The sequence below is a fragment of the Arvicanthis niloticus genome, chromosome 9, assembly GCF_011762505.2.
Source record: "Arvicanthis niloticus isolate mArvNil1 chromosome 9, mArvNil1.pat.X, whole genome shotgun sequence".
NCBI classification, from domain to species: Eukaryota; Metazoa; Chordata; class Mammalia; order Rodentia; family Muridae; genus Arvicanthis; species Arvicanthis niloticus.
The window spans coordinates 30,494,005-30,521,424 of NC_047666.1; the positions used below are offsets into that span (position 1 = coordinate 30,494,005).

The following is a 27,420-nucleotide window of genomic DNA, read 5'->3' on the forward strand; positions in this document are numbered from 1 at the left end:
TTTAGTAAAATCTGTCCACCCACTCAACCAGCCATACCTTGTGCCCAGACAGGAACTGCCAAAGTAGAATGCAAACACTGTGGTGGAAGATGCAATGAAATCAACAGGCTAGATCAGGTAGTCCATGCACATGAAAGCCTAATCCTTATTCTCAGAAATGAACCCTGCAATGCTGCTTGATCCATCTGTGGAAGCTCACACTAAACTAATGGTGGCCATGGCATTGCAATGCTCTGGCAGAGACAGCAGTGACAGGGACATTGGTAGCATTATAGGATGAAGGCCATAAAACATGCTGTGTTTAGTCAGACGAGAAATGAGCATGCCTCCACAGCACCGAAGTCACACGACACTGAGATTATGCTTGCCTTCTGCTATGCTGGGAATGAACCCAGGGCTTGAGACATGCTAGGAAAGCACTCTGCCACTGAGCCACACCACAGCCCTCCCAGATCTTTGTTTACAAGAGACACAAGGAAGAGTCTGCCATAGGAAGGGAACCTGGGAATCCCAGAGAGTCCTGGTCCTCTGCACCTGAAGCCTGACCAGGACAGTGGTGGCAAAGAAGAAGAGACTTACATTGCCTGATCTCTGACAGCTTTCAAAGACATTAATATTTATTTTTATTATTTTTAGGTGTGTATGTGTGTGTATGTGTCTGTCTGTCTGTCTGTCTGTCTGTCTGTCTGTGTCTGTACATAAATGCATACATACATGAGTGCAGGTGTATGTAGAGACCGGGAGAGGGCATTGGATCCCCTGAAGCTAAAATTGCAGATAAACTATGTACCATCTGACATGGATACTGGGAAATGAACTCAGGTCCTATGAAAGAACAGTACAGGCTCTTAACACTGAGTCATCTCTCCAGCCTAGTTTTACATTTTGAAATTTTAAGTTATGTTTATTATTTTGTAAAACTCTAGCATAGCAAAGAATTCAATCTGCAAAAGACTGGAGTAATAATGCTTAATGACCTCAAGGAAGGTCTTTAAGCTGCTCCACAGAGACCCCCATTTCTAGCTGGCATTTGAGTAATCTCTAGGACTGCAGTGAGGCTCTGACCTGGCTGTATTGATCTTGCAGGTGTCCAGGAAGATCACCTGGAACTTCTTCATAGACTCAAGCTGCCTCCTTCCTGCCTGTTAATCATTAACGTGTGACTGACCACTCAGCTGGAAACTTCCTATCACAACCAGGCTCTGTGAGGAAGGGAGAGCACAGTGACCTTCCCTGAACCCAAACCCTCAGGTATGAGCAGGGAAATTTAGGCACACATGGATAGCTGTGGAGCACCCAGGACTGTAGGCATGTACTACACACACTGCCACTGACACAGGCTTTTGGCCACACTGTTCATCAGTACCACGTTGCCTTGGTAGCACAGTCAGGGACCTAGATAGTAGGGCAGATAACACAGAGTGGATGGATTTAAAATCCTCCATTCTAGTTAAGGCATCGAGTGGCACTTAGGCACGTGACTTGGCTGCAGTGAAGAAGGTATACAGAGTCAGGCTGCATCACTACAGCTATGGTCCTGGCTCCTTGGAAGGTTGATGCAGGAAGATTGCCTGCACCTTTGAATCTGAGACCAGTCATGAAGTGAGACCCTGTTTCAAAACTAAACAAATACAAATCACCCAAACTAGGAGACAGAGAACAGAAATAGACCCAGAGGTCTAAGGGTGTGACCTCTTAGGGAGCCAGGCAATGTGTCCCCCAGGACAGAAACACTCACAGGTAAACAAAGGTCTTTCTAACAGGGGCCAACTTCCCATTTCAACTTGAGCCAGTTTTCACAGAAGAAACCTACACATGGGGCCTTTCCCTTTCTCCCTAAGTAAGGTAAGCTGGTTGAAATTGAGAATAAGGGGAACCTCAGAGGCTCTTGCTCTGCAGTCTTCTGTCCTGGCCGGGTTGAATTGGGCCTGATGTCCTGGAATCCAGGGGATGGGCTTGTGGCTTCCAAAGTACAGCCATATGAACTATATAAGTCTTTGTCCAAGGGCAAAGGAAATGGCTCAAGGCCAGTCTTCCTGCTGGACCAAGGGCCCAACAGCTTGAGGAGGAAATGCAGCCATCCGCTACCTCTGTCAGCCACCAGCTGTCCACAACACACACACACACACACACACACACACACACACACACACACAGTGCCTCACATATTTCAATTCTAGCTCCCATAACCTTAACAAACAAGCAAAAGTACTCCTCACTTTATCTCCTTGTCCTAGCCTATTTATACTGGGCGAGTGGTTGAAGTGGTTGAAGCTACAGCAGGTCTTCAGGGAAGGTACGGGTTGACCTTAGCCCCACCCCCAGCCCCCCATGTTCCTCATGCCCATAGCATCTTCAGCACAAAGGTACTTGTGAAATGTAGTAGTGACCCTACTACACATAGACAGGGCCAATACAAGGATGCCCCCTGGCGCCTGAAAGCACCTTCCTTCCTCCACCCTTACCTCTTCCCATGGGGCAAGAATTCAAAAAGCAGCCAGCATGCTAAGTGAATAAGCACCCTTTCTTCCCACAGTGGGGATGCTCATAGCTTGGGGTCTAACAGCTTTGGTATGATTCAAAGCACCAATGGTTTAGTGTGTGCTCTTGGATTTGGACAGGTTATCCAGTCTCTTTCCTTCCTCCCTGTCTCTCCTCTTGGCTCCCAGTCATGATCTTAACCACGAAGCTAGACCCCAGGTACTAATTAAATGCAGGCCCTGGACTACATGTACCATGATCCAGAAGAAAGAGATCTGGGCTTGGCAGAGTTAAGAGCAAAAGTGGGTGAAGAATTTGAACCCAGGGCTGATGTCCCAAGTCTGTGCTTGCTAAATGTTCTATTAAGCTTTCGTAGCTAGGCTCTGGAAGCTCTTTCAGGGGACTGGCCCCCTCTGGTTAATTATCATATAGAGACAGGTCAGACTCTGTCCCTGCACTGTGGTCATGGACAATCCCTAATTGGAGGAGAGGCAGCATGACAACCTGCATCTCAGAGTCTCAATAAAAACTCAGAAGTTGCAATCCCCCACATTCCATGTCTGGGGTGCTTTGCCCATATATAGTCTGTTCCCCTTCCTTTACACTGCCACATCACCATGCTCTGTCCCATCAGAGAGGGCAACAGAGAAGAACAGGGGCACCTGGTAGCCAGCCTTGCCAGGCCATCCTGCAAACCCAGTTGGAGTCCCAACAGAGGTCACCCTTACCTTTTCCTTCACTTCCCAGCTTCTTTACTATGTGGGACCTCAGGTCAAGCCAACACTCAGAGGACCTAGGGGTGAGTGCTTCCAGGAAGCTGGGACCAGGGATGAGTTCAGGGTTGGTTGAGAGATGAGTGAACAGGATATCTCAAAGAGAGCACCCATATGCTCATATGCTCACACTGCTAAGGGACCCTCCGGTACTTCAGCATTAAGCATACCCATCCTATCTCTTATGAACCATCAATGTTCATAAGACAGGAAGATTCCTACAAGTGCAGGGCCAGCTTGGGCTATATAACAAGATCCTGTGTCAAAAACAGAAGAATGAACGAATGAGTTCACCCTGGTCCACAATCACCTTGCTTAGCACTTGTCTACTGGTGGTCACTTCCACCAGAGGGACATTCTGAAACTGTTGGCTCACCTCTGCTCCTGGTCTATAGTAGGTGACCAATAAATATTGTTGAGAGATTCCTTTACCCTTCTATACTCTGAAGATTCTAGAAAAGCCAGGTGAAGCAGAAACTGCTGGTCCTCTCTGTAGTGTGCTGGGAGGGCCCAACATGAAAGGAAGGCCACTGGTTGAAGCTTATAAACAAGACAAAATAAACTGAAACCATGGTCACTGTTGGCATGGATTTCTTCCTGTCCAGCTCTACCTAAACAAGAGCTCCCCTGCCTATTAAAGCAGGCAGAGAAATGGAGGGAATCTAGAAAAACCTATCTGGAACGCTGCAAGGATTTGCCTTCCTGAAGACCATTCCACTTGATTTTCCCACTGCAGAACAGGCCCGTTTATTCCTAAGCACTGAATTCACGGCCAAGAGCAGCTGGCTGGGTGGTGCCAGGCCTAGGCCTGGCGGCCTCAGCTTAATGAATAGATGTGTTCCTTTATAACAAGGGCTGGGGCGCCTGCCTGGCAAATGGATGCCATTAAGGGCTCCTGAGACACCAGCCACTCTTAAGTGGGTTAACATTCCCCCTGCAATCTTCTCTATATAATTGATTTAAACAACACCTTCTTTTGTCCTAGTGGGGAGGAAGACTTCGACCAGTGTGACCCCAGCCCACTGCTGCAAATGACTGAGGTGGGATCCTGGGAGGGTGGAGGCATATTTGACACGAACCTGAAACTGATCATGCATGCTGGCTGCCCCAGCATTATCTCCACCTGCTCCAAGGCAGGCCCTGCCTAGGCCTCTCAGAATGCAGATACAGGCCTGCCTTCAGGAGGTTTAGGCTTGTCTGGGTGAGAGGAGTGGAGGTTTTGGTGTCAGCCAGTTCTTTGAGTTCACATATTCCTGACAGCAATTCTACAACATGGGGCTTGTTCTCCAGTTTGATCACAGAAGCCTTGGCACCCAGAAGGTGAGTTTTCCCCTATGAAACACACTTGTTGTAAGTGATGGAGCCCACCTTAAGCCAGTAAAGTGAGTCACACATGTATGCTGGGTGGCAGCCCAGCAGCAGGACGCAGCTCATCCCCGGGTGAATGTTCCTTATAGTCACGGTGTGGCTGCCCAGCTACCACGAGGATCATCTTTGTCGAAAGCCAGTTTAACAGCTCTCCTCAGGCAGCCCTCGGCACGAAGTGCGTGTTCACATGTCACAAAACCAACAGAAGCAGACATTGCTGCAGAAGCCTGTTCCATCATGTACAGGTTGGAGATGGGCAAATGGAGAGAATCCAGGCTGCTCATCAACCATTCAAAAGGAAACATGCTTTCCACATGTGTTAGGGGTCGACCTTTGAGAAACCTTGCTAAATGAAGAGGAAGCTGAAGAACACTACATTGAAAGAGAAGAAAGGGGGTCTGGGAGTCTGGCTCGGAGATGTAGCTTCTGCTTACCATGCACAAAGTTGAACATTTCATATACTGCATGGCAGAAGGAAAACAGAAAGGAGGAGGTGTGTGCTTGGGTATGCACCATGGACAGTAGTCACCCCTGGTGAGGAGAATGTGGCACAGGTGGCAACTGCATGCTCACTTGCATGCTTTGATAGCCTTAACCGCAGAACATAGAGTAATGTTACTATGCATCTAATCAAGAAAGGTAAGTAAGCCTTTCTTGGTCTCAAAGCAACCAGAAGGGTTGAGAGAGCAGTGGAAGAGGAGTGACTCCTCCAGATGTTCCCTGGGTTGGAGTCTGTAGCCCAGCCGGAAGCTCACCTGTGGCCTGAATTTCACACTGTCAGAGCTCTGCTCTGTAAATCTGAGCACACACCAGGTGCTTTAAGAATTGGTACAGTCAAGTCTGTTCAAAGATGCAGGGCTGTCCAAAGCAAGTGAGGAGACTGACAGGGGCTGGGCAAGGGAGGCCTCCACCTCCCATATGCACTGCAGGGAGGAACTAGGTTCTGCCCCAGCCCCCTGCTGCCCCCTGCAGGCCAAGCCTAGGAGTAGCACTCAGGGCCCCAGAAGTACTGCTGCCCTAGACAGCATTGGTTTGACCTAATGCTGTCCCTGAAACTCTCTCAGCATCCCCTCTACAGTTTATGGAGAAACTGAGACCCTAGGAAACCAAATCAATTGTTTCAAGCCAGTTTGGCAGAACTAGAGTTTAACCATAGGCCTGCTGCTGGCTAAAGAGACATCTCAGAGCCTTGCAAGCATGTGGGCCTTGGGCTAGTGAGAGAGCTACCCAGAATTCACTAAGGGGCCTCTCAGCTCCCGTGGCCAGCATCTTCCAAGTGACACAATCCACAGGCCCTTCTGATCTCTATCAATTTTCATAGTCAACTGTGATTTATATTTAACAGCAAAGACATCAAGGCTGGGCCCCCTGAAGTGCTGGGAAGGCAATTTATACTTTCCGGCATATAGTGTTTGCACAGCGTACCAGACACCAGCTGTGTCACCTCAGAGACTATTTCCCTGGTTACTAGTAATCACACTGAGTATACCTGAGTCAGGAGAGGGGCTGGGCTTGCTGGGTTGTCCTCCTGGCTCCCACACCATTCCATCCTTTGAGGACACTAAGAGAAGCTTAACAACTGAGTCATCCTGGCTAACTAGCCTGCCACCCATACATCCCACAGGCCATGGACAATGGCCACTTTCCATTACTTGCATTTTCTCTTTTTGTGGCCAGTCAGCTATACACTGTTGTTCCCAGGGTGCCCTCGTGTGTGGCTAAGCCTCTGTGAGTGACCATCTGCCTTCCACACACAGGATGAAAAATGAGCAAACTGAGCCAGCACTACCATCCTGGGCATGCCTTCTAAGGTGAGTACTCCCCCAGGAGACCAGGGTAACTCTGCCTCTCCTAATACTGGACGGATGGAGGCTCAGACAGGCCAGAACACCTGAAAAAGACACAAGGTCACACAGTACAAGTAGTACCCAATAACCTAAGAACCACAAGTACCTCCTTGGCAGGGCTGGGACTGTTTGGAGCATATGGCTGCAGGCTAACCAATTAATGTCTGAACAAGCAAGAGTAGCCTCAGGAGGCATCCCACGGGGATGAGGTAGGCTCACTGGCAGTGACATCAGCTTGGGACCCCTTTGAAGGAGCTGCCTTCTTTCTAAAGGGCCTATAGCACCTTCTGAACCATGGGCCAAGTATGTCTCTGCAGCATCTCAACTTATGACTAAAAGAATAACAAATCTAAGTTATATATACCATATATTTATATAAACTATATAAATATTATAAATTATAAAATAAATATAATACAATATAAATATATAAAGATACTACATAAATATAGACAAAGCAAATAGGAAACTGAGGCTGTGGCTCCAGAGCAAAACACTTAACCATGGGGGGTGGGCGGGGCAGGTGCTGTGCTCTGCAAAAGCAACAACAAACAAAGAAAACAAAAAACCCAAAGCTAAGGTATCTAAATGCTTATGGCATGTGACCTCAGCTAATCTTGACCATAGCCCATCCAACGGGCACTGGAGGCAGAGAGGTTAACTCCCTGGCCCAGGGTCACACAGCTGATCTAAGCAGCACTGGACAGGGCACATAGGTTGTAGAGGAGCAAGCAGGGCTTGTGTATGTGGGACACTGGGACCAGGCTCTGTTACACAACAAAGATCTTTTGGGAAATGGTGGGAAAACCAAGACAGGAGATAAAGAAAAGCAAAACAAGCAATGTCCCCACCTCCAGTCCCCCGAACCTACCCTTTCTGTGTGCTGGAGCTCACACCCACTGTTCTCCTTTTTTTACTACAGAAGATGTGTTTCAGCTGAGTTTCAACCTTAGAGGAGCAGAGTGGGAGTCAGCACAGTAAGGGGACAAACAAGGCCACACAGCCAGTCTGAGGGCTGCTCTGGGTGAGGCTGTACGGGGTACAGCCAGAAAGAGAGGCATCTGGCACCTGCCAGCTCTACTTTTGATCCCTGGCTCTGCCATTTTCTAGCTGTGCAACTTGGGCAAATTAAGGTCCTCTCTGAACTTCAAGCCCTCTCCACATAGAAGATAATGATGTCTATGTCCTACTGCCAAGTGAGAAACAGCAGGCTGTACAAGGTGTCAGACGCTGTCTGATCTCATTGCCACCGTCCACGTTGAAAGATGGGGGGCTGAGGAACTGGTCTGTGGCTCAGCAGCAGAGTACTTGCTTAGCATGGGTGAAGCCCTGGGTCCAACTCCAGCAAGGCAAAATGAAGATGAGGGGAATATATATATATGTGTGTGTGTGTGTGTGTGTGTGTATGTATATAAAAGCTGAATAAGACATGAGAAGCTGAGTCATGACAAGCAAAGTTTAGAAGAGAGGGCCAGGCAGCTGGAAACTACAAGCTTTGCTATAGTCCCTAGCATAGAGGGAGAAGGGGAGGGCCAGCCCCCAATGTCCTCTGGTATATTTTGAGTACTTGCCCATGTAAATAAACATTACATAAGTGAGAAGAAACACAAGGCTTGAATAAAAGGTTCTCATGCAGAGCTGTTCTTTATATTTCGAGGGGAACTACAAGGAACTATCTGGAATTCTCCACATCCTCTTCATGCTCAAGAAGTCAGGCCCAGAAGAACCAGGAACCAGCTCTGGACAGTAACCTCCAACCTCCGACCACAAGGTGGCAGCCTCATCAGAGCCCGGAGCTCACCCCATAGGTAGAGGCCTGGGAGGTCAGACTTCAGACCTGTTCTCAACCCCCGCCCCGCCCCCAGGACATCCAAGTGTCTGCATACGATCTCAGATGGCCTGCAGAATCTCCTACACATAAAGAGATGCTGAGACTTCAGGCCAGCAGCTGCCATTGGGGGCATGGGTGGCTCTGAGCCAAAATGGCCTGGAGTGACTGAGTTGCACTGGGGGCTTCATCACAGACCCTGGATTACTCTGGTTCACTGGAACTCGGTACGGACAGAGTCAAGGCCCTGTGAGTGGCTGTGATTCCCACCATTCCTGTTGATCCTACATTGAAACAACCATCAGCTGTCCTTACCCTATTGAGTACTCTTAATTTTTAAAATTTTTTTCAATATAGGCAAGTGATACTAAAACTTCTCAGTCTTAAGCTCTTTTTCATACTGATTTTGCCCAGGCTAGCCTCAAACTCAGGACAATCCTATTGCCTCAACCTCTCAGGTGTTAGAATTTTCGGATTGTACCACCATGCCTATCTTTATTGATGATCTGCAAATTATTCATGAGGGCTATCGATATTTACCATATCAAAAATTAGTAGACATTCTTTTAGCACAAAGACAGCAGTGCCATTCCATTCCAACACAGCACATAACCTCCAGAAAATTCCACTGAGAGAAAGTGAGGTGAGACAACAGACTGACAGCAGCTGTTATTAAAATTATCTGAACACACGACTCTTGGGATCATATCTGAGAAACATGTCTGGCAAGGAATGCCCTCAGCCTCAACGAAGTCCATATGGCCTATGCCTAGCCCCCACTGACACTTAGGTCCAACCTTGTCTTGAAAGGGGTGAGCCTCTGGCATTCATACTATGTGCCCATGCCAGGTGCCTTAAGAACCTAAGATTCAATCCAAAGGTGCTCAGCTTGCAAGAGGCAGTGTTGGGGTGCTGGACCAGGTACCTTAATGTTGCTGCTGAGGAGGGAAGTCCTGACCATCGTCACCAAGTTCCAGCAGGGGTAGCCTTCTGTCCTTCCTGTGCGCAGATAGAATGACATGACATCTAGCACTCCCTGCCTGACACCTGCTCACTCACCAGGGCCCTTGTGTTCCCTCTCTTGTAACCAGCATTTAATGCCCTCCCCCCATTTTTTTTTTTTTTTTTTTTTTTTTTTTTTTGTAACTAGCATTTAATCTTGAAGTCTGCAAAGTTGGGATCTGAACCCAGACGCCATGATTCTAGCTTCTGAGCTCCACTGCCTGTAAGAGGGGTTCCAACAGCTGTCTCCATCTGTCTCCAGGACAGGCCCTGGGGGCAAATTTATATTGGCTTAAAAAGATAGCCAGAGCACAGCTGGTGGAACAATCTTCAGAGGAGGTGAAAGATGGGCTGCTGATAACTACACTTGGGGCCTGGGGATGGTGTGTGGGTGAGGGGCAGAGAAGCCTAGCAAGTCAGGAGGGAGCAGTCTCCAGCTCCATTTGTCCTAGGCCTGCTAGGCCAGACCACCCACCACTGCTGGGGGCTGATGCCACCTGCTGCCTTACTGGAGAACTGCATCTTGGCTGGTCCAGCCTGGAGACAGTGATTGGGCCAGAGGCACCGCCTTAGGACCTGACTAACCCAAACCCACCTTTAGTGACTCGGCTCCTGGGTGACCTGTGAGGGAACATGGCCCTTTCTCTGGATAAAGATAGGCTGTCTTGTACCTGTCCCTAAGCTCTGCACAGATTTAGTGCTACTGGTAGTAAGCAAGTTTTTGTGGGAGAAGTGAGCTATGCTGGCTCATGTGAGTGAGTCCTTGTCCACATCCTCACCCTTGGAACAGATGCAGAATCAAAGAGGTTTTTTAATGCTTAGGCTGGACAAACAGAAGACTGAAAACTCCACAGAGTTGTCCTTACCAGATGCACAGCCAGGAAGCGCAAAGGCGAAATGCCGCACGGCTCTTTTTGACTGGAATTTACAAGGCACTTTCTCAGGGTTCTTCTGTGAGAACTTGCAGGGCCTCTTCTGGTGGACACAGACCTCAGGTCCAGGGCGGGGCCAGAGTGCAGGCCTCCACTGCCAATTGCCCTTGCGTGGCTTTACAAACTCAATATGTGAGAACTGGAAGGGTTTGAGGCTCTAGCCCACTGAATGGCTGTGAGCTCTGGTCCTTGCCACTCCTCCCCAGGCCAACTGTTTTTCTAGGAGGGAGCAGGGAGTCCAGGTGAGGGCTAATTAATATGTATGACTTGTGACCCCAGGCAGCCACCTGCTACCTTTCCTTCTTAACCTGAAGTGAGATAAAGCCCTGTCCCAGCCCTCTGGGAGATATGGAAATGACCAGAGATAAGAAGCTTGCAGGCCTAGAAGTCACAAGGTCAGGCTTAGCTTTCTTTGCCTTCAGCTTCCTCTTGGTGTGCCACCAAAGCCTATAAGGTATGTATAAGCAACTAAATGTTAAATGCAAATAACCCCTACTCCCATATCACACTCCTCAGTCTTGGTGGCTGAGGTGACAATATACAGTTTGCTTGATTCCTTAAGGGGACAAAGCCTCTACTGATTCCTGCAGCTGCCACAGCCTGGGCACCCCACTGAGTCAGGAGCCTGGAAGACAGTCACCATAGCTGGCTCAAGGTCATACAGTGGCCAGCTAGCAGCCAGGCTGGGCCTGAGCCAGGTCCCTAGGCCTCAACCCCAACCCCCACTCCAAACCCAGAATCATCTGGTGGTGGGGTAGGGGGCTGGTCTCTGCCCAGGGCATTACTGGGCACAGAAGAGTCGTTCTTTCTGCTCACAATTCCTGCTGTTTGCCCCGTGCCAGGCTGCAGCCTCCCTCCAGCCCTGCTGACGAGGACAATCTGGTGCCAGAGTTTGACAATCTGTGTGCCTTCTGGAGGGAGGTATCCGCCAGGGGCCCAGTTCCGAGCGGGTGGACACAAAGTCACAGCAAGCTGCCAGGGGTCCTTTATAATACACTAGTGGTGGATGATCAATATATAGCTGATAGACACCCCAGGATGCTTTTCATACTTGCTCTGGGGAGGGGCCCACACACTCTCCTCTGTATACTGTTCCAGGGTGGAGTTCTTGACCATAAACTGTACTTCCTAGCAAGCACGGGGTCAAGAGACATGCACGTAACACAGAAAGCCCAGAAAGAAAGAGACAAGAGCTAAGAACTCCAGAAGACTAAGGGACCTCAGTTACTGATCTGTGAAACCAGCCTGGATTGACTAAGTGCCTGAGGAGTATAGGGGGCAGGGCCAGGGTCTCAAGGTACATTCTTCATCATAGCATAGTCTCTGGGTAATTAACAGTAAGATAAGTACCACTGTGATGTCTACAATACAATGCCAAGTCAATCCCAACAGTCCAGGCTAATTGCACATTGTAGGGAGGGCTGTGCATGGCTGAATGGGATCCCAGATGCAAGCTTTTCCCTGACTTTCTTCTCAAAACCTTGAGCTCTCTGCACTAGAGAAATCACCTTTTGTCATACAACCCAGGAAACCCACTGAGGACCGTAGCAGAGCCTGTAACATATAGGTCCCTGTCGGTGTGCCTCTGAAATGCTGGATGGAGCTGGGTACAGAAGTGTATCTTGGAGTCTCCATATCTATGAAATGGGTTACTCTTCCACACTTTATAAGGTAGGAGAAGAGGTGGTAGTGAGATGCCTGTTCCTCAGCCCTTCTTCCCCTCTTATGGAGGTAAAATGAAGACAGGTTTTTTGTTTGTTTGTTTTTTCTCAGCAGGCTATGTCCTACCAGCCCAGGAACTGACCACTGATCCAAAAGGGGCTCCAGGGCCAGACTCCCTCCCAGTGCAGAGCACACATTTGAGAAGAGGGTTTAGTGGGTAGAAATCTTGTACCATGTACAACCTCTGGCAGGCAGGCGAGTGCTGAAGGCGGGAGTCACCTCCCAGACTCCTAAACACCTAGATAAAAAGAACCTGGGATGGGTTATTTCAGTTTCTAAATAGCACCCAGAGCTGGGCGGGGCACTACTTTTCCTTACCTGGGTTCAGTGCTGGGTGGGGCCTCGTGCTGAGAGGTGGCCACAGTAGCCTCTGTGTCCGCGCAGCTGAGCTTTCCCAGCCCTCTGCCCAGTCAGAGGCCAGCGTGGGTCACATACCCTGAGCCCCGCTTAATCCACCAGTGCCAGAGTCAGCGCTGGCTGGACATGTGACCTGAGGCCCCAGGACCTGTTTGGCAGGAGCAGCAGCTGGTGGGGTGGGGCGTGGAGGGGAAGTGCCTGCCCTTTGGTTGCTTCTGGCCATTTTCCCCTGCAGGGCCCTATCACCCAGAGCCTGCTGCTGATTCTGGGACCACAGGAAGGGAAGAGACACAGGCTGGGACTGAGTGCAGCCTAAGATCGCCTCATCCACAGATGCTGAGCTGCCTAGGAGGTATCTGCCAGGGGATCTTACTGCACACAAATCTGTTTCGTGTGGGGTTGAGTCCTACTGTGAAAGGTGGATTGTGGGTAGGACTGGATTCCTCAAATGTGTGAAAGTTCATTAAGAAAGATGAGGATAGGAGTTGGGGAAAAAGGAAAAACTGAAATTATAAAATCCGTCCCAAGTCCTCATCAGAGGGGATGGAGGGGCTGCTGAGAGAGACTGATGACGGTACACCTCAGATAGGAATAGAACCAGAATTGCCCAAATTCAAATTCAACAAATCAAGAGGGCATGAAAACACTGAGGTGGGGTTAGCTTTAACCCATGCTTCGCCAATTAGAAGAGGTGAGCGAATAAGAGACAAAACACACCTAATGGCCCACCCCAAGTTCTTTTCACTAATTTTTCTGTACGCATACATTGTCTCTGTGTGACAGGAATGGGAACAGGCATGGCCCCAAGCTGGGACTCAGGGCTACCAGGCAATGGTGGAACTCATTCTACGCCCTCCTTTCAGACACATAGCTTTGCTCCTGTGGTGACCTCAGCTCTGACAGCAAAATCTATCACAGCTATCGCTCTGTAAATGTGGACCTGGCATTGCTCTTGGGACTGCGAGGGAGGTTCTCGGTGGTTTCCGTCATCTCCTCCAAAGGAAGTAACTAGAAACAACTGTAAGACACAGCATGTTTGCACGGAATTACCCTCCTCTGTGCCTTTGGCTGGTGGTCAGTGTTGTCATCGCCCCAGGGAGAAAGAAAGCCAGGCATGGTGCTGCAACCTGACATCTCAACTCAGGAGGCAGGAAGACTACTGAGTCAAGAGGCCAGCCTAGGCGGTATCTATGTAGTGAGTTCTGTGCAGCCCAAGCCACACAGCAAGACTCTGTTCTCAAAAAGCCAAAAACTGAAAAATGATTGATTGATAGATAAATAGGTTGATAGACAGAAGCTGAGACTATAAAAGGCTTAGTGATTTGGGACAAGTCATGTTCAGAAATGGAGAGCTGGATCTAAAAGCCCACGGGGTTGGGGACATGGACGGCCATCTCCAGGTCCTGCCCCCGGAGCCTCATGCATCCAAGTTCATGACCTTTCAGTACCTCTGATTGCTACTCATCCCACCTCTTGTAACTTCCAAACTGTGCTGGCTACTTTTATGTCAACTTGACACAAGCTAGAATCCTCAGAAAGGAGGGAGGCTCAATTGAGAAAGCAGCTCCATAAGATTTGGCTGTAGGCAAGCCTGTAGGGCATTTTCTTAATTAGTGACCGGTGTGGGAGGGCCACTCTGGGCGGGTAGTCCTAGGTTCTATAAGAAAGACCGAACAAGCCATGGGAAGCAAGCCAGTAAGCAGCACCCTTCCACCCCTCCGAAGCCTCTGCATCAGCTCCTGCCTCCAGATTCCTGCCCTGCTTGAGTTCCTGCCTTCACTGCTTTTGATGATGAGCTGATATGGAACTGGGAGTGAAATAAAGCCTTTCTTCTTTCCAAGTTGCTTTGGTCAAGATGTTTCATCACAGCAATAGTAACACTAAGACACAAGCCATTCTTTCTCTTCTAGACCTTGTCTACTGTGGGGAAGGAAGCCTGGGTGATGATAGGTTAAAATGAGGGATGCTTCAGCTTGGCTCAGAAAGGAACAAGAAGGGCAGCTCTAGGATTGTCAGGCTCTCTGAGTTCACTGGTGACAAGGGCTGTCAGTTGCTGCCCCTGGATGTGCTGTAAGGTACTCACTTTCCTTCCTGGTTTCTTCCAGACCAAATGCCCAGGCTAAGTCCAAAGCCTGCCCCAGATCGGTATCTGACAGACCTGCAGGTGGAAAGCCCTGATCTGTGCCTTGCTGTGAAACACCCTCAGGATTCTTGCCATCCCCTCAAGGTTCCACAAAGCCCTTGGAGGAATTAAACACAAGGTACAAACCATATCATTGGTGCTGGAGACGGAGTTAAATAGCACCCCCCCAACCCCACCCAAGCGAGGCATCTCATCCTATCTTATATATCACTAGTGAAAAGGTACTATCTCAGGATGTTTCTGGCTGCAGCTCATGACAAAACTTCTATTAGCCCCAGATATTAGAGACAGGCACCTCCCGTGGAGGAGGAACACATGCAGATGGGCTCCTTTCTACACAGGCAGCAGGAGCTCACCAGCCTCCACAGAGTCTCCACTGTCACACATAGCACGCAGAGACACATGTGGGTCAGCATGAACCCTAAGCCTCATATGTACAACCATCCTACCTCAAGGCAGAATCCCTGAGGGAGTCCTGGCCTACAGACTGGCAGACCACTGCGGTAACCAATACACTTTGAGAAGACCATTGGATTGGAGGTTGGAGGCAATGGTCTGCAAAGGGTAACATCATTGTTTTAAGATGAAGCTTCCAGAGGCCATTGTGCAAGCTAACAGACTGGCCTTGGGGTTTGCAGTTGGGATGGATGCTACCTCTGAGAGCCCTGTGATCTCTGAGGCCCCTGTCACGTAGCAGGTGCCTAAGAAATCTTTGTTTGGCTCCAACTACATGAGGATGGGAAGTCACACAGTTCTTGAGAGTCATTAAGAACTTGCCTACTCCCTGCCTGGCATCTCCAGCTGGCTCTTGCTACCATAGCCTGGAGCTGAAGGACTGAGAGCCAAATGTACCACCATCAGCCTAATGTCACTGTATCCTGCCATAGTAATGATGGTGCCCAGTAAAGGACTCAGCAGAAGTGGTAGAAGTGACAAAGAAGAGAACGCAAAAAAGAATAACCAGTTTCTAGATGGCAGAAATAGAGGGCTTATTCCTGCAGGAGCCAAACCAGGGCAAGGTGTATGAGGGAGGGGAAGGGGGCATCAGAAGATACTGTCCCCAACAGAATGCTGTCACACACATACTGTGCTGTGCTGAGAGGTTACATCAAAAACTGCTCCTGTTAAGGAACACTTAGGGGCTTAGATACACTACATGCTAGAGTCAGAAGGCTGGCTTAAAGGTTAGCTGAAGACAAAGGGGAATCAACTCTCCAGTCACAGCCTTGTTACTTGTCTCCAGACACTGGGGAAGTGGCCTGTCATAGGATGGCAGGCAGAGCAGAGCTGGGCAGGGCAGCTGTAGAAGTGAGTGCTATGGGCCCTTTAAGCAGCCGTGAGAGACTAGTGGCAACTTTAGTCATAAGATCTAAGATTACTTAATGTTTGCAAGCTGCAGGAGCCAGAGTCCCTTACAAAGGGGAGCAGTGGTCCCTTTCTTTATTCCTCCATTGCACAGACCACTGTGGTGGCCTCCAGTCTTATGGCATCTTCTCCAGGCACCAGCTACCCAAGAATACCTGGGGTGCTTGGGAGACAGGAGCAGGCCCCCAAACCCTGAATGTGCTGTGTGACCTTGGACATGTCCCTGCCTCTCTCTGTCATCGGACTCTTGGTTACTCTCTCCAACACAATACTCAGTGGCTGGGCTGTGGGCAATGTAGCACACTGAACCACCTCTTAGCCTGTCTTTTTCCAGCACTGGGGATGGAGGGGGGCAGGGGGTGCATCTGGTTTTCAAATTCAACTCCTAGGTTTTTATGGGCAAGTGAGTTGAGAGGCCTGGCCACCTTGCCAGTTCATGGGGAGCAGAGCACACCGTTGAGGGTAGGAAAGGGTGACTAGAAGACCATGCTGGTGCCTCTTCTGGAAGTGGAGAAGGGCTACACTGACTGGTTAGTATGAACACAGTCAGGCAGATGCTGGCCATGAAACGAAACAGTGGCTCAGCACTGTGCACAGCCAGATTCCATCTGACCACCAGGTAAGAACTGAGCATGCTCAGAGCAACACACACACAACTGACCAGGCAGTGCCACTGCTGTCCTTGGGAGGCTTATGAAGTGGACAGAGCTAGGGGAGGGGACACCCATTGTCATCTTTCTGCTCAGGTTGCTCCAGTGACAGATCAGCTGTGACAGTTTACAGCTTGGCAATTTAGAGTGGGTACTACCCAGTAGAAACATGGAAGGGGGGTTTCCCTGGGACTCCTGGAGGTGTAGGAGGTCCTTGTACACCTTCTCTGCCCACCAAGCTTGCCAAGGCACAGAATAATGACAGCTGCTGTGGTCAGGGTAGGGGTAGATTTTTTACACCGAACCTCACCTGAAGGTCCCAGGCTCAAGCTGTTAGAGAGGAATGGGGTTTCCTTTACCAACCTCCAGCAAATACCACAACCCTATACTACAGCCTGCCTCTTGTCACGTACAGGACCGGGTCCAGAGATTTCACTATGTCCTGCCCCTAAGCCGTGACCCTTGAACTGATTTCACTGGGAGGGACCTACCAGAAGGACCCCTGAGATCTCACAGGAGGGGCTGCCCGAGGCCACACAAGCAGGGCCAATTTTGGATCAGGTCCCTCTGGCCCAGACTGCTCAGTCTGAACTAAGCTTTCACCCACTCCCGGGCGCGTCCAGCAGTGTGAAGCAAATTCCTGAGATGCTTCTAACTCCCTCCCGCCCGCAGGCTCGGGACTGGGAAACGCTGGCGGGGGTTTCTCCAGGTGGAGGAAGGGGGAGGGGAAAGGAGGCAAGGGTCACAGGGCGACCCCTTGGCTCTGTCCCAGCACAGCGGGAGGCACCGCATTGGCGTGGAAGGCGCCCGCCCCCACCCAGATCGCTGGCACCCCGCTGCGACGTCCGCAGAGCGCCGAAGCTGCTCGGCCGCGTCCTCCGCGCGTCCCAGGGGCCGCCCCGCGCCGCCCCGCTTGCAAGGCCGGTGGCGCCGGGTCCCCAGAGTCTGCAAGCCCGCACCGCGCGCGCGCGCTCGAAACCACGGCGGCTCCACTAGCCCGCCGGGGTCCGCATAGCCCGGCCTGCGAGGGGCATCCGCGCCCGGCCCGCCCGCTCCTACCTCTCGGTGCCCGCAGCCGCGGAGCGCGCGCCGACCCGCGGAGAGCGCGGCCCTTACGCGTCGGGCCAGCGGGGCGCGGGGTCCAGGGGCGCACAGAACCGGAGCCTGACCCCGCGCCCCCGCCCGACGTGACCTTGGCGGGGGTCCTCTCTCTGCCTGGCCTCAGTTTCCCCCTTCCGAAGGTGTGTGTGTGCGCGCGCGTGTGTGTGTGTGTCGGGGGGCGGGGAGGACGGGTGCCGCCCCAACCAACGACGTCACCCGAGCCCGGGCGAGTGGAGGGCGCTAGAGGCCGCGGGGCCGCCGCAGCGGATAGGCCAGGTGGCCAGGCACGCAGAACACCGGCGCGGAGTCGTCGGACGGCAGCACCTTTCCTTTCTCCTACGTACCTCAAGATCCCCCCAAATCAACACCCAGCCAAAAGGCAGCCCGGGCCCACACTCCCTGGCCCTCCCAAGGAGAACAGCATCCCCTGCGGCCAGAGTTCCTCCTCCCGCACTCGTCCGCAGTTCGCTGTGACAGGCCAGGGAGGACAAGCCACTGGCTCCGAAAAGCACTGTGTCCAGACTGCTGAGGTTTATTCAGGCACCACGCCCCTCCGCTTCCCCTCTAGGTACCACACTATTCTGTTGGGCGAAAAGAGGGCGAAGGATCCTGGCCTGGAGGCTGCGCCCCTTATCCTTCTAGAGGATAATGAACTCGGCACCAAATAAATACTGTGAGCGGCCTCAAGTAGCCTGGCAACTGTTTTTGAGAATGGGGTAGGGGAGTCTGCACCGGGAATCCTAAGTTTGGAAAAGAAATAGACTGGATAGGGGAGCTGGCCCTGGAAGGGAAAGGAACAGGGAAGGTGCGTGCTCAGGGCTGTTCCTAGGAAAAATACAAGAATAAGAAAGCGTTGCCAGCTGTGCAGTGGAGAGCAGAGGCGTGGGGAGCACTCGGGAGCCCACCCTGAAAAAGGGGATGTCCTTCCTAGGCAGAGGCTCCACGCCTCTCATCAGGTGGAGCAAGGGCGCCGGGAGAGGGCACTGCATCCAAACAGTGCCCCCTGGTGCCTAAAAGCGGCGAGGCAAGAGGCTGGAAGGACTGGGCTACCGCGGTCCTGCCTGGAGGAATCTAGAGGAGTGATGTCATGTGAGAGCAGATGGGGCTGGATAGGGCTGCCATTAGGCTGTGTTGACCTTGGACAAGGCGCTTCCTCTTTTAGAGCTCTATTTTATTTTATACCCTGCTTTTTTGTTTATTGAGACAGTCTCACTCTAGCCCAAGCGTGCATGTAGCCCAGGCTAATCTTGAACACATGACAATCTTGTCTCAGCCTTCCCAGTTCTGTGATTACAGGTGTTAGCTACCATGCTAACACCCAACTCTTTAAGAATTTTCTGAATCTTAAACTATTGGGTATTGATAACCAAGCTAAGGGGCAGTCTAGATCCTGGTATGTCTTTCCTGCCCCCCTGACCATCATAAACCCAGGCCTCCTGGAACACTCCTGCAACCTCGGTACTTGGGAGATTATTTTTGAGATCTTTCCCCACCTGAAAAGTGAGCCCATGGCACCTTGCTAGTGCCCACAGCAAGTTAGTACGGTGGGCTCACAGGCCAAGGTGTGAGTCTTACCCTCCCCCAAACATAGTTAAGGTTTGCACATGGTGAAAGCAATGGATTATTGTTTTAGTTTGTTTAAGACAATGGAGCCTGTGCTAGCCTAGGACTCCCTTAGAAGATCAGGCTAACCTCAAACTCACAGAGATTCTCCTGCCTCTGCCTCTCTGCCTCTCTGCCTCTCTCTGCCTCTCTCTCTGCCTCTCTCTCTGCCTCTCTCTCCTCTGCCTCTCTCCTCTGCCTCTCTCCTCTGCCTCTCTCCTCTGCCTCTCTCCTCTGCCTCTCTCCTCTGCCTCTCTCCTCTGCCTCTCTCCTCTGCCTCTCTCCTCTGCCTCTCTCCTCTGCCTCTCTCCTCTGCCTCTCTCCTCTGCCTCTCTCCTCTGCCTCCCCTCTGCCTCCTCTCTGCCTCTCTGCCTCTCTGCCTCTCTGCCTCTCTGCCTCTCTGCCTCTCTGCCTCTCTGCCTCTCTGCCTCTCTGCCTCTCTGCCTCTCTGCCTCTCTGCCTCTCTGCCTCTCTGCCTCTGCCTCTGCCTCTGGAATTAAAGGTGTGTACCTCCATGCCCAGCCTATTGTACTAGTTTAAAAAGAACTTTTTAAAAGCAGCCCTTCAAGGAGGGAGATTCTTGTGTAGTTTTTATAACTAATATTGCCAGTGTGGAGATCAGTTATAGGGCTGTTGGGAAGGCGTGTGATAGAAGATAGACTAACTAGGTCTGTGGCAGCTGTGTGACCTCAGCCAGGTCCCATCACCTCTCCGAGCCTCATATAAGCTGTAAGCTGGAATTAATGGCACCCCCATCCTGCCTCCTTCACAGCTGCTGAGCAGGTCGGCTGCACTGATGTGTGGAAGGTGTGTAAAGGGCAGTGTGCAGAAGCTTCACTCCCAGAAGCCAAGAAAGCAAATGTTGATGTATTGAACTATATCAAATTAGACTATATAAATGGAATCAGAATACCACAAACAAGGTAAAAAAAAAAAAAAGACAAATGGCACCCTGAAACATCTGCCGCACATAGCACAAGTTAATGAGGAAAATGAGAAAAAAGTTAATTTCCCTAACACAGAAAGTGCTCCTTCCAATCGATAGGATGACTAACCCATTAGAAAACAGCCAAGGCTATGAAAGCCACTCAGGAAAAATATTCACTCCTGCTTGTAATTAAATACACATTAGAGAAATGCAATCAAAACACAATTCAATTCACTTGCTTTAAAAAAGAATACCTATTTGGGGGGTGGAAAAATGGCTCAGTGGTTAAGAACACTTGCTATTCTTACAGGGGACCCACGTTTGGTTTGCAGCACCTACAGTTATCCTTTGCTTGTCTTTGTGTCTTAAAAAGTCGAGTACAGAAGTCCCCAAGCTATGATGTTTCAACTTATATTTCCCTCAATTTACAATGGTGTCACGTACTCTGAGATACATGGGTGCACACATTCCAGACTCCAGACCTGAGTTCTGACCTTTCCCTGAACTAGTGAGATGCAGTCTGACCATCTTCCAAGATGTTGATGAGGCAGTGAATAGGTGTCCCATGGGGGTCAGGGGGCGGGACGCCAGCTCTCTCTACACAACGGATGCTGCACAGCCAGAGAGTCAGTCAGCAGATATATTGAATTAATTTTCCACCAAACATTTTCAGTTCATGGTGGATTTGTTGGAACTTAAACATCTCTACACCTCCAAGGTCTGTGTGAAATAGCTTTGGCCTTTAGGGTGGCAGTATTTGGGGGGGTGTGGCTGAACCTCTACTCTTTGTATCTTCTTTCTCATGCCTTGGTTAGTACCTGCTTCTGCCTCCTGATCTTGCCATGACGGGCTGTGTTTCCATGGTGCCATGTAAGCCAAAACAAGACATTTGTTACAGTATTGGAGGGCTGACCTGCAAGCTTATATTAAGTATTTGTACCTTTGGAGGTAAGGGGGGGGGGGGACACAGAATATCTGCTGGTCCCTGCATATACTACCTCTGACAAGGATGAGCCAGGAACAAGCATAGCAACACCCTGGGAAGGGCAAGGAGAGTTGGGAACAGGAAAGAGGGAGACTGGCTTTCCACTGAAACATTCTACTTACACGTGTGTTTATGTATGTATGTCTATGTATGTACACACATACATGTATAAGTATATATCTTACTATATACCTATATTACTGTTTTCTTTTTATCCTCTGTGTAGCCCTGGCTGTCCTCAAACTCAGAGATCTGCCTGCCTATGCCTCCCAAGTACTGGGATTAAAGGCATGCACCACTACAACTGGCTTGGGTGTATTGCTGGTTTTTTTTTTTTTTTTTTAATCTGTTTGCAAATAATAAAATTCTGGGGACAACTCAGTGGTCAAGAGCACTTGTTGCTCTTGAAGAGGATCTGGGTTCAAGTCACAGCACCCACACAGGGGCTCACAACTATCCTAACTCCAGTCCCAGAGGATCCATGAGTGCCAGGCACACATGCAGTGCACATATATACATCTAGGCAAACACTGATACACATAAAATAAATGTAAAAAATTACAAAAAAATAGCAATTTCTGATCCTAGACAGGATGTTGGGAGGTACAGTGTCTAGGGCCTGCTCTGACACAGGTTTGGGATGATTGCCTATGTGACCTCAGTGTGGAGGGTGTCCATGCTGAACTGTACAGATTCCTCTACCAAGTGACCAGAAAGCATAAGACAAGTGCCCACCTCACAATGCCAGTCTAGAACCTTCTCAGCAGAAGCGCTAACTGGGTGTTGAAAGAACCCCAGAGGAGATGGGGACAGCAGAGCTATAAGGTATAAAGGTCAAGGGACCCAAGTGATTTCTGAGATTCCCCCTAAGTCCCTCAGGACTAGTCCTATCTGCTTTTCTTATGTCCATATCCTGCCTGGAAATACTTATTTTATGTTTCCTGTCTGGGGTTACCCTGGCAACAGCTCTGTCATCTGTCTGGGTTGAAGGTCAGTCCTGTGGCATGGGACAGATGAGCAAACTGTGGATATCATGTGGTTCTGAGATGTTAAGGGCAGAGCCTCATGTTGGGCAACCAAACCTACTCACCCATAGAATAGCCTGGATCCTCCCTGCCCTGCCCCACCTATGTACGGAGGAAGTCGAAGAACGGATAAGGGGAAGACCACAAGACACAAAATAGTGGGTTCACAACAATGCAGATGCTAGCAGCACAGGAAGTGTGTGTAGCAGAAGCCATCCATCCCCCACAAGGTATTTCTATCCGTCTCTTGTCTCCCTCCCCCTCCCTCTCACCTTTTCATCATCAGCAAGCATGTCTGTGCCTTCTTCCTGTAGTTAAAACAAGGCATTCTTCAACCAGACAGCCATGGCCCTCGCTTTCCAGCCCCAGTCTACCCTCCCAGCTCCTCCTTCTACCCATTATTATCCCTAATGTAGAGCAATTTTCAGAAATTGACTCAATCCTATCCCTCTCCTGCTCAGAACTCCTCTACAGCTCCCCATGCTCTTGGGATAAAGAGGCTCCTCACCCAGTCCCGTTTCTAGCAGCTTCTCAACAGTCAGGCTAAATTTAATGGCTCTGAGCACATACTGCTGTGCCATGCCACCATGTTTTTGTCCGTTGTAGTCTTCTGCTTTATTCCATATGCAAAGAAATCTTTAAATTAACAACAGAAAACTACAATTCCAAAAAAAAAATTTTTAAAGGCCAGTTCACTTAAGTAGCTCAGAGAACAAAAACGCAAATAACCTATAAACATACAACCACACATACAACTTTACCAACAAAGACAGAGATTGCACAATGGTGAAGTACTGTTAGCTTCTGGCACATGGACAAAACTTCCTAAATGTTTGTCAGCTGTGTCCAAACCCATTAGACCCAGCTCCAAAGATACCGTCTCCTCTACACATCATTTTCTGGGCCCCTACTGTGTCCAGCACATCTAGGACACGGGTTTGGGCGGAAGGTCTACAGATGATAGCTACCAATAACAGGAGCTAAGCAGCCACGCTGAACAGCTGAGGGGCTGCTCACCCTATGAAGGGCTCTGGGGCTAGAAAAGCACCCTAATCATCCTGCACAAACCCTGCAAAGCTGGCCTTACAGAGGGCAGCAGTGAGGTCGGAACAAGGGTGCAGGGCTGGGGACTGCAGCAGGAGTCAGACTCAGGGCCTGCTCTGCTGGGGAGAGAGGTACAGCTGGTATTGGGGGAGAAGAGGCACCTGAGGTGAGCAAGATGGCAGACATGTCCGTGTGCTTGCAGCACACAGGACTTTCTGTTACTTGGTACCTATTTTATGTCAGGCAGGCGTTGTGCTGGGCTCTACCCACACTCTGTCCTCACAGTGCTCCTGGATGGTGCCCCCATGTACACCCATAGAGGATAGTGGCAGGTCAGGGGCTTTCCTAACTAGGTTCCTTTTATCATTCTTTGGCATCTCTGTTAGTTTGGGGCACAGTGGATACTATGGCGTGGGATGCTTCCATTACTTAGCCTGAACCTCTGCCTTCTAGCTAGGTTTCCGCCACAGGACTTTCAAATGTAAGAGTGTAGTCTGTGAGGCCCCACTTGAATAAGCATCACGTCCAGTGTTTAGCCCTGACACACTGGAGGGTCCTATGATAGGCATGTGTTCAGAACAAGGGTAACATGACTATGGTGGAGGGTTCTGGGCTAGACACAGGGCCTCTGCATTTTGCCCCAAGATACACGCCCAGCCTTCCAAACTCTCCCCCCACCCCCCTGAGAGTCATCTAGATAACCTCTTAAAATGGGGAAGGGTTTAACACCATGAAAATAGCCTTTAAAACTGTATGGTCAGGCCAGGAGTGTGGCTCAGCAGGCTGTTGTTTGCCTAGCACACCCAGAGTTCTTGTTCCACCCTCAGTCCAAATAAACAAACAAACAAACAAACAAACAAAAGCCAAACCCGTAGTAGTGCAAACTTATAAGCCCAGCCACTCAGTTCAGCCGCCTAGGACAGGAAGGTCTCAAGGTCTAGGACTGCCTGCCCTCTGGGTAAGTGAGGGTAAACCAGAGTCCCTGCCTCAAAATAAAAAGAGGGTTCAGTGGCAGTGTATTTGCCTAGCATCTTCCAAAGTCTGTTCAACTCCTAGTACTGTGAGAACAAAACTGGGCACTGCAAAGTGAGGTGTGACTCTGACAAGGTGCTGAGGTAATTCACTGGCTTTTGCTTCTTCCCGTGACAGCTGGCTGTCTCTATGCAATAGGACACTTTGAACGCTGACCTCCTACTGCCTGTTGCTTGGCTCAAAACAATCAAAGATCTGAATGGAAGACAGACAGCTCCAAACTCTCAGATAAACCACAGGACTGATGTGAGTTAGGCCATTATTTCTTGCACAGCACTAAACTGCAAAGGCTAAAATAAAAGTCAGTAAATGAGCCCTCATCACAATAAGAAACTTCTGCATATCAAAAAAAAGTGAGAAGGGCTGGAGAGATGGCTCAGTGGTTAAGAGCACTGGCTGCTCTTCCAGAGGTCCTGAGTTCAGTTCCCAGCAACCACATGGTTGATGTAAAGAACCTGACTGGGGCAAATGCCAAAATAAAAGCATGACTGTAGAAACTTCATTTGGACCATGGTGATGCTGAAGTGTTGAATGTCTTATTCTTTGGAAAGAAGACTGGAGTATTATCTAGGGGTAACTGTCTCACTGTACATTTGCTGTGATCTCACAAACAGAGCTAAGAGTGAAAAAATATATAAATGTACCAGAACAAGATCTGGTGACATTTTACTAATGGTAACTGGGGTGAAAGGGACATGGAAGAAGCCTGCCTTTGTCAAATAATTCTCAAAACTCTGGGGGTGGGGGGTCTCAGCTTATCACTCCACTTGTCTGATAGATCCCAGTGAAGACATGGCCAGAGGTCAGTGTGGTGATACATTTCTGGCTGCCACAGTTTGTATTCATTCTTCCACTCAGAGAATATTTAGTGAGTGCCTTCTGTGTGCAGGTAAACTCATAAATCACACACACCACACAGCCCTTCTGACTCTCAGATGCAGCTTGATGGGGGAAGCACCCTGTGTAGCAGGAAGAGAATATGGGCACCCCACAGCCACACCTTACCCCAGACCCATACCAGCCCAGCATCCTGGATAGTAGAGACTTGTATCTCAACTCATTTCTGCTTTATGGCACAAGATTATAAGGAAATCAAATTTTGTAAAATTCTCCCAATTGTTAAAACCTTGGGAACTCAAGCTTAGTGAAGAACATTGATTTGGTTGGGGTTTGTTTCCCAAAGAAGCACAAGGTAGACACTTGGTTCCTTTTATAACAGCACTAAGAGGTAATAGGGACCTTTGGGATTTGATAGCTGGGGCATAGCTCTAGGAAGAAATTACTGTCCTCTCAGGGCTGTAGTTACCAGAAATCAGCTTGTGCTTTGTTTGTAAAGTGAGGTCCTTGGCCTTTCTGCGCTCTGGCCAATTCTTATTCACTTCTCCACATTGTGACCAAACTGAGGCCCTTACAAGACACTGGACCCATGATGCTTGGATCTTCTACTGCTAGAATTCTGGGTTAAATAAACCTCTCCTCTCACAAACACCCTTCTTTTCTTTATAAAGTATCCCATTTCAGCTACTTGGTTATACCGATCCTAAGACAAAAGCTCTGCACAGGGAGAGTACAAGCACAGGGCAATCTTCTGGTCAGTGAAGCAAGGACTGTGTCTGTGAGAGCAAATACAGAGTTAGCTAGGCTACCAGTTAAGGGTTGAGGGCTGAGGTGCTATGTCATGTGGCAGAGCAGGGTTGGGAAGTGGCAGATGACACCTCACCTCCCTCCCTGCACAAAGCACAGTGTCCAACCAGCCCCAGCTCTGGCCGGCAGAGAACCCAACAGAGCCTCCGCCCTACCGCACAGCTGATACTTCTCAGAGATTCTAGCTTCTGGAGGTTTGGGGATTCCCAAGCTGGGAGCCTTGACTTATTTTAAGGAACCTTGCATCCCATATGTACAGCCAACACTGTGGCAGACCAAACAAACACTGCTTTTCACATGCTGACATCCTTCAAACCCAAACACACCCGCTGCATTGCCAGCTGCAGTCTCCCTAAACCGGGTCTTCAGTTAAGCTCTATGGGAGGGGAGGGGGCGTCTCACAGTTTCCTATGAAAAGCAGCCAAACTCCTTTCCTGGAAAAGCCTGGCAGGCAGATGGGAGGCTCACTTGCTCCACTGCAGGGCAGCAAAGGATCAAAGGGAGGGTTTGCTTTGGTGGGTGAGGCCAGCCATGGGTGGGAGGCTCTGGAACCCTGAGGAGTTTGGGAACTGATAGTCAACTTACCCCCCACAGACGCTTAAGGCCTTCAGTCAGTGCTCAGCCTAGGTGGTCACTTTGGAAGCTAAGTGGGTAGTGATGAAGGTATGCAGGCAAGGGGTCAGGGCTGACAGTCAGTGCCAAGTCTTTCTTCTTCTATTTCTTAGCATGTAGCCACCAAGCTCTCATCATGTGACCCAGAGTCAGAGGTTTTAATTTTATCTCATTTAAATATCAACATAAGACTATTGGCTAATGGCCTCAGCAGTTGCACTGAAGAAATTGAAGAGTGAAGAGGCCCTGGAGGTGAGTGGCTCTTAGATGCTCTGTCCATCCTAGTGGGGGTCTGGGGTCCCCTCCTCCAGTAGTAGCTGCAGCACCTGGCACTGACACACCTCACTGGGCATTCAGTGTTGCTGTGTGGAGCAGCACAGTGCACAGACATGCTAAGGTTTGAGTGTCTGAAGTGTAATCTTACCAGGATAACATTTAGTTTTGTGCACAAAACTTGCATAGCCTGTGTGACACAAGGCTCCAGCAGTATTCTATGGAAAGGCATTCCCCAACTGCAAACTACGGCCACAGATCCCCCTTCAAGCATCCATGTCTCCCCATGGTGGGAGCTGGCCTGACCTATAACCCAGAGGAGGTGGGGCCAAGTTATAGAATGTGGTAGAAGTTCTAGTCATAATGGACCCCCAGGCTATGTCTGGGAGCTTGTGGCACATACCTCTCTGCTGCCTTATGGCTATAGATTCAGAAGGCAGGGGCTTGTAATGCCTTTAGGAGACCACATAGAGGGGAAGAGGGGAGCTGCCATGTGAAGAGGCTTACTTGCCACTGAGAGCCCACGTGGAAGTTGACAAGGAAAAAGTCTGAGATGGCCTAGACTTAGTTGCAAGACCAGAGGATATGAGAACAGTTTTGAGTAAAACAAAATTATTACCACCCCCAACAACCACAAACTGCTCCATACTCCTAAAACTATGTTGAAAACCTAAGCACTGAGCCCAGGCAGGGTGTATCTCAGTGG

The 27,420-nt window shown here is 49.8% G+C and overlaps 1 protein-coding gene and 1 long non-coding RNA gene across 11 annotated transcripts in view; one reads left to right on the forward strand and one right to left on the reverse strand.

The window, feature by feature from the left end:
- Positions 1-27,420, reverse strand: part of Iqsec1 (IQ motif and Sec7 domain ArfGEF 1) — a 316,986-nt gene that overhangs the window by 58,669 nt on the left and 230,897 nt on the right. The window lies entirely within an intron of this gene.
- LOC143443484 (uncharacterized) lies at positions 12,274-14,150 on the forward strand. Of its 2 annotated transcripts, none has more exons than XR_013112523.1 (2): positions 12,274-12,662; positions 13,094-14,150. It is a non-coding gene; the product is annotated as an uncharacterized LOC143443484 (long non-coding RNA). The 2 variants fall into 2 exon arrangements; XR_013112522.1 differs by having other exon boundaries at positions 13,174-14,150.